Source organism: Zonotrichia leucophrys, chromosome 8 (genome assembly GCF_028769735.1).
Source record: "Zonotrichia leucophrys gambelii isolate GWCS_2022_RI chromosome 8, RI_Zleu_2.0, whole genome shotgun sequence".
Taxonomy (NCBI): Eukaryota; Metazoa; Chordata; class Aves; order Passeriformes; family Passerellidae; genus Zonotrichia; species Zonotrichia leucophrys.
This window is the reverse complement of record NC_088178.1, coordinates 40790-46916: the sequence shown is the minus strand read 5'-3', so window position 1 is coordinate 46916 and position 6127 is coordinate 40790. Positions and strand designations below refer to the sequence as shown.

The 6127-nt window shown below is 53.3% G+C and overlaps 1 long non-coding RNA gene across 1 annotated transcript; it reads left to right on the top strand.

Annotated features, from left to right (window-relative positions):
- The first annotated feature begins 3072 nt into the window (after nucleotides 1-3072).
- On the top strand, nucleotides 3073-3812 carry LOC135451224 (uncharacterized). The gene is made up of 3 exons (XR_010441242.1): nucleotides 3073-3130; nucleotides 3539-3608; nucleotides 3703-3812. It is a non-coding gene; the product is annotated as an uncharacterized LOC135451224 (long non-coding RNA).
- Nucleotides 3813-6127: the final 2315 nt, after the last annotated feature.

The window sequence follows — 6127 nt, the reverse complement described above, 5'->3', positions numbered from 1 at the left end:
TGCCTTAAAATGAAGACATAAAAATGGGGAAACCCTGAACACCAGAGATCCTCAAAACTGTCCAGAGACAGAGACCCCACCCCCAAAGCCATCCAGGGACCTCCAAAACCACTTGGAGATCCCCCAAAACTACCCGGTGATCCCCTCAGCCCTCTGAACCCCCCGAACCACAAGGTCCCTCTGGGGAGATGGGGGTCCCTGGAAAGGTTTTGGGGCTCCTGATAAATGACACGAAAAAGAGAAATTTTCAGTTGCCCTGAAGATGCTGGATGGAGCTTAAAGACAACTGGGAAAAAAGCTGAAAGGATGTAAAGGCATGGACAGAGCATCGCAAGCACAGCTGGAGCCAGTGGACAAACAGGTAATGAGGAATATAGTGGGCTTTTGGTCAAGTTATGAAACAAGAAGTAACAGTGCATGCTCAAGGGAAACTTTCAAGGAAAGGTCACGTGTAATATGGAAGCATTCCGTGAATATGACCACCAGAGATCTGATCGTGGCCCCTACAGGACCATACCCTGTGGCAAAGTTTCACCGCACACATCAGATTAAAGGAGAAGTCCTTCAGTGTGTCCTGCACAGATAAAGAATGCCTGCTTTCTAATGCTTCAAATTGTGTTAAAAAGTTTATTTGCCAGCCAGTTTATTCTGCCAATTTTTCTATCATTCCCTTGGACGGGCTAACTGATCTAAGGGGAGCTGAGAGAGTCCTGTCAGGATCTGGGAGTCCCTGCGAAGGTTTGGAGTTTCTAGGCAAGATTTGGCAGGATCCATAGGGGATATTGGGGGTCTCTGTCAGTGGGATCCCAGCTCTCTGCCACTTTAACAAACCCGAGGGCCTCCCAAACCACATGGGAATCCCCCTGACCCTCCTGCACCAGTCCCTTCTAGGATACCCAGAACCACAACAACCTCCCTCCTCCCCAAGCCTTTCCCTGGGGATCCCAAACAACCTCTCTGAGATCCTCAAAACCATCCCAGTCAACCTCCAGAACTCCCTGGGCATCTCTCAGTGCACCCAGGCCCCCAAACCCCTCCAGGAATCCCCAAAGCCCTCCCAAGGACCCCTCCCCTCCCCCGCCTTCCCCCTCCCCCGCTTCCCATTGGCTGCAGCGCCCGCCCGGCTCCGCCCTGAACCAATCATCGCCCAAGCTCGGAGCGCTGGGGCGAAACCACACGAGAGCGCGGGCGGTGGAGCGGGTCAGGCCTGAGGGCTCCGGAGGCGACCGAGGGGGGATTTTGCGGGGCTCGGGACGGTCCCGCGTCACTTCTCGCATACCTCCCGCAGAGGCTCAGCCTGGAGCAGCGAACGGAGCGTCCGGTGCAAAGGAGGTGGGAGAGCAGCCCGGCCTCAAGTGCCCCTCGGGATCCCCAAGTGCACACTGAAGGCTCCAGTCTGCTCCCCCGTTCCCTCAAGTGTTCCTTTAAGGACTCCAAGTGCTCCCCACACCCCTAAGTGCCTGCCAATTCCCTCCCTTGTGCCCGTGTTCCCTAAGACTGCCTTGAGTGTTATGAACAAAAATTCAGTTAATATTTTTTTTTGTGAGAAAGAGTTGCAGGGGGGCAGCCAGGTCTCAGGCGCTGCCAGGATTCTTAGTGCTCTGTTATGTAATACCGGGTCGTTAAGGCTTATCTCTTCTTTTGTATTAGTAAAAAGCCTGGCTGGGTGAGGTGGACCCTTCCCCCGAGGCTGTGCTCTCTTACAACATAGGGAAGACACCTGAGAGGGTGGGGGGGGGTTATGCAAAGTGACTCCAAAGTCCAGAATGCTTTGTGGGACCCCGACTCGAAATGCAATGAGAAAACCCCAAAAACAACGAGCCAAATAAGAATTGAGAGACTAAAATGATGTCCTGGACATGAGGAGCCGATGGCTGAGCCTGCAGAGATGCGGAGCCCCTCTCGCCCTGAGCAGGGAGTGGTTCCAACGCCGGGACTAGCCACCTGGGAAGGTCACAGGAGCAACATCTGATGGGGACAACACGCCCTAAAGCTCCCACGAGGACTGGATCCCCGGCTCTGCCCCTAGTGGATGGAGCTGCACATATCCTCCTCCTCTGAGTTGCCCTGGGAGACGCGACGGGGACTGCAGCCCTGCCGAGCCGCCCAATCCTGAGCTGATCACTTTTAATAAAGGCATTATAAAGGAGAAGAAGTCTCCTGGCCCTGTTTATTTCATTGAGGACCTCCAACTACCCAACCCGATCGCAGGTGATGCCCCGGACCCGCCATTCTGCCCATAAGTGCATCCTGCAGTCCCCCAAACTCCTCCCGAGACCACCAGCCCTGTGGGGTCACTGCAGGGTCAGCATTTCGGGGGTCCTCGCCCGTCCCCAACCCCCTCCTCCTGAACGCCAGCCCCTGCTCAGGCCCCGCCCCTGCGGGCTGGAAGGGGCAAACCCAAACATAGGCTTCGCCCCCCTGAAGCTCCACCCTCGATGAGCCCCTTGTCCAATGGTGCTTGAGGTGACGCCAAGGGGAGGAGCCAGCACTGGGCACGCCCCTGGTGGGCAGGGCCCTGCTGAGCTCTGCTGCTTTCCGGGGTTCCCTGCAGGGAGTGTCACGGGGGAGGTCACCTGATACCCCCAGGACCCTGCAGGGGGCAGTGCCCAGGCAGTCACGTGACCCACGTGAGACACTTCTGCAAGCACCAGCAGGCGTCTTCCCCTCAGGCTGTCTCCCAGGAACTCTTGTGGCAGGATCCATGGTGGAGGCCACATGACTCCCACAAGACCCTCTGGCCAATGGGAAGCAGCTCTCTGGATACCCTGCAGGGGGCACTATGCTCACAGTCATGCAACTCCCACCATGCCCCGCGGCAAATCAGCAGCAGCTGCTGTGCCCCTCTGCACCAGGGGCTGCCACCCAATGGGAAGCAAGACTCCCATGAGCCTTTGCTGCAGGAACCATTTTGGTGGTCATATGACAGCCTCAGGGCTCTGCGGTGTGCACCATGTTGGAAGCCACGCGGCTCCCAGGATGCCCTGCGGCCTGCAAGGGAGGCGCTTCCTGAGGACCCGCGCCAGGGAGGGCCCAGCTTCAGGTCACGTGACCCCTGTGAGGCCCCCACAGCTAGTCAGGAGCCGTGCACATGATGCCCTACAGGGGGCGCCATGGCAGCAGCCACTGGGTGAGGAACCAGAGGAGCCCTTGAGGGTCATGGGGTCATTTGTGGGCAAGGAGCCCGGTTGAGGGCCATGGGGTCACTTGTGGGTCATTGGGTCATTTGAGGGTCATGGGGGGTGCTTGTCAGCCAAGGAGTCAATCGAAGGCTGGGGGCTGCTGAGGGTCATGAGGCACCTTTTGTGGGTCAGAGGGGTCACTGATGGGCCTGGATGTGCCCCTCTGGGCTCACGTGGTAATTTGTGGCCCGGGGCGGTCACTTGTGGGGTGGGGGGGAAAGTTGTGGGTCAGCGGTCACTCGAGGGGCTGAGGGGGCACTTCTGGGCTGGGGAGACACTTCTGGCAAAGGAAATCTCTTGTGAGGATGGGACAACACTTGTGGGACTGCCACCCCCCGTGACATGCAGCCCCCCAGGCCCTCTTGGGGACCTCCTCCTCCTCTGGATGCTGTGATGCCACTGCCAGGCCGTAAGGGGACACCTTTGGTAAGACAACCCCACCCCCAAATTTCAGGGCTCTGCCCCTGCACCTCCCCCAGGTCCCTCTAACTCCCCATTTGCTCTCTCTTCCCTCTCCCAGGGCCATCGAGTCACTCCTGGAATGCCCACCTGGGCACCCCCAGCCCATGGTGGGGCCAATAAAGCAATGACACCCCAAAATTGCACCTGGGAGGTGGGGAGACCCCCAAAACTCCCTCCCTTATCTCCCCCACCTTTGGGATTGCCTCTAATCCCCTCCCTCTCCAAATGTCTCCAAGAGCATTTGGGGGCTTCTGGGGGCTCAAAAGCGCCTGTTGGTGGGGCGCTGGGTGTCTCTAGGGGGTCTCTGAGGGTCTTTGGCGTGTTTGGAGGGGCTCTGAGGCTGAGGAAGGTGTTATGAGTAGAAAAGTTGTCCATTTTTTTTTTAAAGTTTGCAGAGTTAACAAGTTAAACCAATTGCTGCTAAGTTGGAGTTTTAACTATTTTTTGTTAATAATTTCATGTTGTAATTACCTGTTGTTAATAATTTTCCTTTAATTACTTGTTGTTGATGATTAGAAATCCCTCTTTGTCAAGTATCACCCTGCTGCTTCCTGGAAAATGGCACCCAGGACTGTGAGGAGGAAGTGCAAATCTGTGAGGAGGTATGCAAATCTGGAAACACCTCACCAAATCTAGCAGGAAAAACCCTTTTTAGCCAATGTCCCAAGCACCTGACCTTGGCTTCTGTGAATTGCAACTTCAACTTTGACACCTTCAACCCCCTTTCCCCTAAAAAGTTTAAAAGTTCAATGGTGCTCACCCTCATAACCTCTTCCCTTGGACCTGCAACCAACAAATCGTCTACATTTTGTAGCAATTTTGTCCCCTCCATTGGTACAAAGTGACTCAGCACCTGCTCAAGTGCTTACCCAAATAAGTTTGGGGAATCAACGAAGCCCTGAAGCAACGATGTCCATCTGAACTGCTGCTTTCTGTTCATCTCTGGGTCTTCCCACTGAAACACAAAATAATCTCTGCTGCTCTCTGCTAAAGGACAAGTCCAGAAAGCATCTTTCAAATCAATCACGCTGTACCACATTTCCTTGGGAGAAATGTTATTCAGCAAGGTGTAAGGTTTTGAGACCATGGGGAACAAAGTTTTAGTTCTCTGATTCACAGCCCTTAAATCTTGCACCAGCCTATAGCTACCGTCCGTCTTTTTCACAGCCAGAATTAGGGTGTTGTGCTGGGACATGCACAGCTCCAACGTTCCTTTCTTTATTAATTCATCAATCATCAGTTTCAATCCTTTCCTCCCCTCCATGGAGATGGGGTACTGTTAGACCCTAATGGGGTCTTCTGGTTTCTCAATTTTGACACGAATCAGCTCTATGTCCAACCTCCCAGCTTCCCCTTGGACATACCAAACCTTTGGATCTATTTTCTTCTTGTCCTGGATGGTGAGTTTATACATCCTCACCCTGAGCCGGGAATTTTCCACTGCCAAACTGATTTCTATGGCTACCATCAAGTCTCGCCCTAATAAATTAAAATCTGTGTCCCTTATCAATAGTATATTTCCTGTACATCTTTTGTTTTCTGTCTCTATTTCTACATCTTTTATGAACAGAACCTTGAAGGGTTCCCCTTTTTCCCCGATTACCATCACTGAGTCATGGCTCAGAGAGTACCCTTGCGGCAGCTGTTGCACTGCGGTTCGTTCCACCCCAGAGTCTACTAAAAACCACATCTCTTGCCTGTGGCGTCCTATCCTTAATTTTATCAAGGGCTCCCTTGGTGTTCTGGACCCCAAACTGAAAAGCCCCTGACACCCCTAATCTTCTTGAAACATCGCCTGGTCCTTGCTTTGCTGGGACAATTCCTTCAGATGTGTCCCTTTTGCTTACAGTAATAGCACTCGAAATCCTTCTTTTGGTTGTTCGGTCCTTCTCCTCTGGAAGGGTTTTGCGTCTTCACCGGCACTGCTTTCTCCGCGTCTCTGACCTGTTCCTGTTTCTGTGCTTCCCTTACTGCAGCTACCAATAGCTTGAATCTTCTGGTTTTTTTCGTCTCTTCTCATGTAGACCTTCTGGGCTTCCTGGAGCAATTCCTACAACACCTTGTCCTGCCATCCGTCTATCATTTCTAACTTTTTCTGTATGTCTTCCCAAGATTTTGCCACAAACTGAGTTTTCAACAAAACTGCCCTGATCGGAGAATCGGGATCTGTCCCCGAATACATTCTCAGGCTCTTTTGGAGCCTCTCCAACCACTCCATGGGTGTCTCATCCTTTCCCTGGCATTCTCTGAGTACCTTACTCATGTTCTGCCCCTTAGGGTACCGCCTCTCTGATATCGTGAATTATCTTGTTCCTTATGTTCATAATTTTCTGCCTCCCCTCCTCTGTCTGGGCACTCCAGGACGGTTTCTGGTTTAGCCACCTCTGATCCCTGCTTTCCCCATTGGGATTTCTCCGTTCTTCAATCCTTGATTGCGGCTTGTCTGATCATCTCCCTCTCCTCATTGTTGAACAGCGACCTCA